Source organism: Mytilus californianus, unplaced genomic scaffold (assembly GCF_021869535.1).
Source record: "Mytilus californianus isolate M0D057914Y unplaced genomic scaffold, xbMytCali1.0.p SCAF_13, whole genome shotgun sequence".
Lineage (NCBI taxonomy): Eukaryota > Metazoa > Mollusca > Bivalvia > Mytilida > Mytilidae > Mytilus > Mytilus californianus.
Genome location: NW_026262615.1, coordinates 18,546,729 through 18,555,692, shown reverse-complemented (window position 1 = coordinate 18,555,692; position 8,964 = coordinate 18,546,729).

Here is an 8,964-nt window from a genome sequence, read left to right as displayed (position 1 = left end):
ATGACATATAAAATTGAGGAATTAGTTTCTTTAGTGTCGACTAATTTGAGTTAAAAAAAAAAATTCAATATTGGAAATCAATGATTTTTTTTCATTCAAAACTGCTTCAATATAAAAATCAGAAGATGTGGTATGAATGTCAATGACACAACTCCCTTTCAAGACACAATGTGGTACAATTAAGCAAAATTTTACAGGTTACATTTTTTCTTTCAATACAAGCCATCTCAGTGATCAGTAGGCTATACAGTGCCCCCAAATGACTAGTATAAAACTATCCAGCACGAGAGAAAAAGGATAGGTCAATATAAGAAACCTACAAGGCAACTTCAGTTCCATTTCAATATTTAGATTATTCTAATGGATTTGTCAAATGTCCGAGGGAATATCTGTTTTAAATGTGGTAGGAATACCAATGAGACAACTCTCCATCAAGACACAGTGTAGTCAAAGTAAGCAATTATAGGTTATAATACAGCCTTCAACACAAAGGCTTGGCTCACATTGAACTGCATCCTACTAGGGCCCCAAGACACTGTTATAAAACAATTCAAACAGGAAAAATCAAATCTAATTTAACTTCAAACCAGAAACAAAAAGCAAATATGAGCTGCACCAAAAAAAAAACCCCACTAAACAACATGCTTCTGACTTGGGACATGTGCTTATGAATACACCTGTTTTAAAAGAATTTACATACATACCATAAGACAGTAGTGTAACTTTACCATGTAACAGACACCCTTTAAATGTTAATGAAAAAACGTGTTCAAATAAAAAAAAGGAACACCTTACAACAGTTCATAAATGTGGCCTTTAAACAAACTAATGTTTAGAAATGGGTATTCAGTGATAATTTCAGGTTTGATTATGTTAGTTGTTTTGTTGTTTTCAATTTAGTTTGTTTATTTATAAGTACAAGGTGTAAGCTGTTTTGTCTAGGCTGTAAATAGCTTTTTCAATGAATTGGTTTTGGTCATCAAGGTGAAGAGAATACAGTGCAATTCAAATTATATATATTTACAATTAAACTTGCAGGCCTTTTTTCATGACCCACAATTTAAAATATAAGAAAACATCAAAATAAAAAGGGACATTCAAAAAATATCTTCAAATCGAGTTAAAGGTTTTAAAAAGTTTTTGTTTTTAACAAAAGAGGTTTGTCATCTAAAACTTTTAAGAGCACAAAGCACACAACTTAAAATTGCCAATGCTTACTACCCTAAGCATTACAAAAACCTTGCAGAGCAGGTGTAAGGATCTTAATAATGAACAATATCAAGCCATTGTTCAAATAACCATGAAAATATCTCAAATTCCAATAAAAACAGCTATTAAGTTTCACGTATTGCATTTCTTTTTTTAAGCACAAATAATCATTAATTGATTAAATTTCTTCACATTTGTATTTGAACATAAGCCTAGAAACTAACTCTTATCTAAAAAAAAAACATTTATCTAATATTTAATGCCAAACAAGCATTTGGGTTTACGATTGCATTTCTTTTTTTAAAGAAAGCAACTTGTGTTGAAAATTATTCTTTTAACTTCTAAAGCTGGACACTGAAGGCAGCATGTCCGGGGTTTCAATAACTTCTTAATGGGATAGTCCTAAATGGGAGGAGCTAAACTACACCTAAGTTTATTTGCAAACAAACAAAGGACAAAGGAAAGCCAAATGCCACAAGTGGTCACTAATTAACAAGACATGTATATAATATGTAATGGAACTGATGTAATAAAACCCCCTGCTAAGATCATCTGATAAACTTCACATGTAACTGATTAAGAAATAACCCGAATAATTCAGTCGTTATATTCCGCTGATTACTTCATTAGGAGAGATCGATTACGGGGAGGGACTGAATTATTCGGGTTAATTAAGAAATGATAATAAATCTGTTTCTTCTCAATAGCAGAGACATATAATACATGTATTATATGTCTCTGTCAATAGTAAAGAAAACAAAACATCCTTGGAAAATTCTAAAAAAATGCATGACTTCTTAGTGTAATGGACATTAAACTATGTATAAACATAACTTAAATAACATATAAGTAACTATCAATTTTATCGTTTTTATCCTGCTATCAGCCAACTATTGTACAAATAACAGTTACACAATACATTTTTGCTTTATTTGTACTTGTAAAGTATAAATAAAGACATCTGATACTCCCATTCCGTACTGAGCAAATGGTAATGCGAAAATGAGTTCATTTTGGGATCCTCTTCGCGGTCCGCGCTTAAACTATGCCAATTTCTTTGAAAATCAGAGACAACTATTTAAATTAATACAACTAAACCTAAAGTGTTTGGTGTAAGGATATAAACAATAAATGTACATTGTTAGAATTACAATTTATTTGTACTCGTTACGAAACAAGAGAAAATGTTTCTAAAGCTCGTACAAATATGATATTTTCCGACAATGCACATATATTGTATAAAAATTATGAATTGTTTCACATTTTGTCACGCCATTAGCATTCATAGCTTTTATACTATATAGGTATTACTTATTTTCAAGGTCCGACAGAGCCATATAGTTGCTTACATCTACGTCATTTGATCTCTGGTGGATAGTTGTTCACTTTCACGTCATTTGATCTCTGGTTGATAGTTGTTCACTTTCACGTCATTTGATCTCTGGTTGATAGTTGTTCACTTTCACGTCATTTGATCTCTGGTTGATAGTTGTTCACTTTCACGTCATTTGATCTCTGGTTGATAGTTGTTCACTTTCACGTCATTTGATCTCTAGTTGATAGTTGTTCACTTTCACGTCATTTGATCTCTGGTTGATAGTTGTTCACTTTCACGTCATTTGATCTCTGGTTGATAGTTGTTCACTTTCACGTCATTTGATCTCTAGTTGATAGTTGTTCACTTTCACGTCATTTGATCTCTAGTTGATAGTTGTTCACTTTCACGTCATTTGATCTCTAGTTGATAGTTGTTCACTTTCACGTCATTTGATCTCTGGTTGATAGTTGTCTCATAACTCATCTCCTTATTTCTATATTTTTCTGAGGGTCTTGATTGGGTTGACAGAAAAGAGAATAATGGCTAAAAGAAATAATGAATAGACAAAAAATGAGCAAAAAATAAAAAGAATAGTGAATAATGGCGAGCAAAAGTATAAAGAATAGTCAATAATGGTGTGAAAAAGAACAAATCATAACTGTGGATAAAAGACTTGGGTATTACAATACTGATTACAGAAATATGATGTACAGAATAGAGAAATCATCTAATTACAGAGAGATTGGATAGTATAATCATGAATGAGAATTTCTAAAGATACAGGATAATGTCCTAAAAATCTAAAGAATACCAAAAAAAGATCCCCATCCTGACCCTCTTCTTTCTCTCTATTATAATTTATACGAGTTTCTCCCTTCTAGACGTATTCGTCTGTCCTTTATTTGTTTGTCACGGGAGCAAAACGGTTTGCTGGTTCTATGCAAGGACGAGCGAAGCAATAGCAGTAACTGTTCCCGTTAATCAAGTATTACATTTTACCATACAAACTTTTGGTCCAGTAAGGATTGCTAACCCTGCCGGAGCACTTGAGATCTCCCCTGTTTTTGCTGTGATTCGTGTTTCTCAATCTTAAGTTTTCCATGTTGTTGTTTTGTGAAGTGTTCGTTTTTGGCCGTTTTTCGGTTTTTTTTCTCCATTGAATTGTCAGTTTGTTTTCGACTTATGAGTTTGAATATCCCTTTGTTATCTTTCGCCTCTCTGTTAGATTATAATAACACTGAAAATGAATCATGGTTTTAAATATTTTTTATTTACTTGTCCAATGACGAAAAACTCGCCCAAAAAGTAACTCGTACCAAAAAACAATTTAAAAACTAAATCAGGATGACTTATTGGAGAATTCTTGTCTATACCGTAAGGCATTTGCTCTTTACTTGTATAAACTTGTCATCCCTGTTAATGAAAAAATCATGCTTACTCTGGATGGTTGTTTTTTTTGGATGTCCTGTCACTTTATTGTCCGGCCTGTCAGGACTAACGACATTCACATTAAAGACAAAAAGGAAAGCAACCTGATTAAAACTCAGATCTATAACAACTCCCGTGCTAAGAGATCTAAATTTTAATTGGATTGTAAAGAAAGAAGCCTTGTTGCCTCACTCTAAGAGTAACCATTCTATAGCTGTATATAATTACGTGAACCCCCTGAGGGGTTCACGCTTATATATTGGCGAGTTTTGGAAGTGTCTATGGGCCACTCGATATCCTCGGAATCACGATTCTCGGAACGTCTCGAAAATTTTCCATCATTTATATAGGTAGTTATTTATGTCTTTGATACGGTCCCTCTATGGATAGGCTACAACGTGACATTGTATATTTCAACAATCCGACATTGTTCATTTGTAAATTTGAAAGTAAAACAATAAAGACTAGGTTGCATTCTAAAAATCATTTATATGATAGAACCTATTTACCTTTTGACAAAACATAAATGTTTTTAATAATGTGAATGTTTATTAAATATCAAGTATAATGATAACGCAATCATATAATTCGTGCTTTGAGACGGTCCCTCTACGCGTTGTGTGTGTTGTATTTAATAAACCTGGGAATAGTTTATTGATATACAATGACCCAGAATAAACTGATTATTTCTGAACGTTTATCATTCGATATTTAGTATTTCAATCATAGCATGAGAAAATGTCGAAAAGAATGAAGAAAATTAAGAAAACGATATTTCTGTTAAAAATATTTATCTAAGGTCGGAAACACAGTGGTCGGAAAGCAGAAAGATAATCAAACAAAAGGATTGTTCTGTAACAAAATATCTAATTTCATTAATAGATACTACCAGACAGAGAGAATATTCATTGTTAAGGTAAAACTGAGACTGAATTTATTCCTAATAATTACAGAATATAATTAAAATTGTAACGTATACGTGCATTATGTCTCACAGGTTTGATCAGTCATTACATTTATGAAAATTATATGTAACGTATGCGGCACCAATGAGCAGGGATGCGTACCCAAAGTTAGCTAAATATCTAAATTTTAAACGGTCGTGAATGAAAAAATACTTGCGTGGTTTCAATTCACAAGGATTTTAAATCCTTGCATCTCACAAAAAACGTAATTAATATTTTACAATAATCATAACAAAATTTAATAACTATCATATACAATGTTAATTATTATTTTTTTTAATTTTTTTTTTCTTTTATTAGTTCAACCTTATAGCATCTAAATATTTGTACTATGGTACGGTTTTGAAAATTGTATCCATTGTGATGGTCAGCTATCCTACACGTCTTGATAAGAGCTTGCCATGTGACTTTCAAGCATGGTCATCATTGCTTACGGTATCCTGACCTCTAGCTGTTTCTCTTTTGTTTTCTTTTTTTGAGTCACTGTCCTTTTATAAACTTTGATATTTTTGAAATGCCAAGGATTTTCTACCCAAGGAATAGATTACTTAACTTCGTACTTTATTTGGCCTTTTGAACTATTTTTATTCGAGCGTCACTGATGATTCTTTGTAGACTTAACTCGCGTCTGGCGTACAACATGTTAATCCTGGTATTTTTTTATATCTACATGTCTTTTTATATAAATTGGTTCTTTTGAGAGTATATTCAGGTATTCACAAAACTTCTGAAAATAAGATATTCTTCAAAACCAAGTTTCCCTGTAAAAAATTTGGATTGATTTAAATAAAATCAGGAAATCCTTAAAATTTGGGATGTTTTATGAGACCAAAATAAGTCTCTATATAAGAGGTCCAAATGAAGCTGGTGTGTTACTCTCAAGAAAAATATACGAAACCTTCTTATAAGTTACATGCCACAGGGTTTCACTTCACATGGAAAATGGACTTTAAATTATCGGTACAACATCTACCATGAGTACAGACAACTTCAATAACGAGTTGAGAATATGAAGGCATCCATGCAGGAAACAAAATATAAAGATGATCATTTGATAGATAAAATAAATGCATCCAGATTATAAAGCAAACTGAGTGCTTGAATTTATATTGCGATTGGTTTGTGCAATTTGCATTATACATCCGGTTTGTAGAAACTGGGATTTGCAATAGGATTATAAAAAAATGATGTACAATCCCAAGTAATAAATGAAATAGTCGAGCTTTAAAATGTGTATTCAAATAGTAGCTGTATATACACTTTTCTATTCACACCTATCCAACATTGCTTTCAACTGACTTGTGCAAGAATGTACACACTATTACATATTTTTAATAAAGGTAGTTTAACTTCATCATTATCTCCTTCTATTGACAGTCAATTATTTCAATTCAAAAGCAAACAAAAATTCAGCAACAATCTTTTGGTGACCAGTCAGCGGTCTTAGGTTCACGTATTGCTCTTCCTTTTTTAAAGAAAGCAACTTGTTTTGTAATGTCTGACGTACATGGTCAAAGAACTATAGATTTCTCGAGTACCGTGGCAAAAAGTAAGAGATTTAAAGATTGAGTTAAAAAATAAGTTATTTCTCAATCTAATAAAAAAAAAACAGTCGATGATTCTTCGACGAGTAAGCAATTCAAAATGGATCTAAACTTTTAATTAGATTATATGTAAGACACTAATATTAACACGCAGTGGCATGGGTCTCTTGACCGGGACAAACATTTGTTTCGTCTTCAATAAAAACAAACACCATAAGAACACATTTTTTTTCAAATTTGTATTTATTTCTCCATATATTCAATGAAAACAAAATATCGTTTTCTCTTTCTTTTTGAAACAATTTGTTTTTCTTCGAGAAATTTAAAATAATACAATTTATTTACAAAAACATGTCGCTACCAAACACACAAGATGAATGGTCGGTGCCTTATGTTTTAATTTTGAACCTTCCAACAATCCGTCAATGCAAAAGTGCGATACCTAAATTATTAGTTAACAATCTATTGCACTTTGTTCCTACTATTTGCCTTTCGGACTTGACACTCTTGCATTATACATAAACTGCTTAAGTTACACAAAACTATACATATTAGTATACCAACCTTGCTTAGCCGAGATGGGCTGTTTTGCTGATTTTCTGACCATTGTTTTGGTCGATGTATGTTCAGTGTCCGGACAAACAGCACGGGCATCCAGGACAACAAGGAAAGTGGCATGTATTCCTCACAAGAACAATCGCCATTCTGTATATAATTATGCTATGCCCGACGTTCATAGCTGCAAAACTATAGATTTCTCGCGTTACCGTGGCAAGGTAAGTAGTCATCTTTATTAACCAAATGGTAATGGGATCTTTTGTGGCAACTGACAGTGACAATTATGTGTCGTAAATAAACATACGGCTGAAAAAGATACTGTTAGATTCTAGAAAGGAATTGTATATTTAAATATACAATTCCTTGATTCTAGCGATGGTTTAGTCAAAGGATAATTCTCATTGAATGTTTTTCATTTTATGCCGGTGTTGTAAAGCCATTTCCCCCCGGGGTAATTTTGGATCATTGCTATTCTTCTCCTGAGGAAAGTTGACAATACGTATACATAAAGCCACTTTCAAACCATGTCCATATTTTCCCTACACTTTGGATTTCACTTTATACATATACATCAAATTACGGCCATTTATTGTATAACATATTTGTCGTATTTTCTTAAGAAATAATTAATTCCTGGAGTGCTAAACTATGATACTCTGATTTTCGGCTTGGGTTGCATAAGATGTTGGGTAAAAATTGTGTTCGTTTTGTTGACACGTATGTCACTACAAAGCTTTAGGGTCGGGGAGTGGGTTAAGGGCACCTATATATTTGTGCTATAGGAGTTCCGTTTTCATTCGAAAAATATCCCTATTCATATATTAGTTTAGACAGTATACAGTGGCGGATCCAGAACTTTTTGTAAGGGGGGGGGGGGGGGGGGGAAGATACTGACCTAAAGGGGGGGGGGGGTGTGCGCTCCGGTCATGCTTCAGTGATTCCCTATATAATCAACCAAATTTTTACCACAAAAGGGGGGCCCGGGCCCCCAGGGCACCCCTGGATCCGCCTATGGTATATATTAATGAAAAATTACAGCAATAAAGTATTACAATGTTAATGAAATTCAAATATGGGATTCGGAAACAAGTTTGAAAAAAAACTTTTATAAATCCGTCTCCCATATACTTTTTACACTTTTATATCTTGAATCTGTCCAAAAATTCGATTTATTAGACTTACATATTAGCAGTAACTGTGGGTGATGAAATACTACTGTCAAATTTGGAGATTAGCACTTTCATCGAAGGAATAAATTTATTTAATATTCATTAAGATATTATTACCCATTGATATATATACAACTGTTTAATCCAATTGCCAACTATTGATATATGATAGCCTGAACATTTCCATCCATTCATATATTTAACATCCGGAAAAAGGTACAGCGGTATGGAACTTATTCAAAGGAGTTAACCTATATGCATTAAACATTGAACTTTATGTTTGTGCTCTTGTCTGTGTCCGCTAGCATGTGCATGTAAGAGAGTATGGTGATTTCAACACATATCCACAAATCAGAGTACATTTCTGCATGGCCACTCGTCTGTCAAAGTGTCCAGTAGTCTGTTAACATATCTACCAATCTGTGTATATGCCAACAAACCCGTTTACATGTTCACCAGATTGTGTATATACTCACCAGTATGCCGACATGCCTACCAGTCTTTCTACGTGTTCACTAGATTGTGTATATACTCACCAGAATGCCGACATGCCTACCAGTCTTTCTACATGTTCAATAGATTGTGTATATACTCACCAGAATGTCGACATGCCTACCAGTCTTTCTACGTGTTCACTAGATTGTGTATATACTCACCAGAATGCCGACATGCCTACCAGTCTTTCTACATGTTCACTAGATTGTGTATATACTCACCAGAATGTCGACATGCCTACCAGTTTTTCTACATGTCCACCAGTCTGTGTGTCTCCG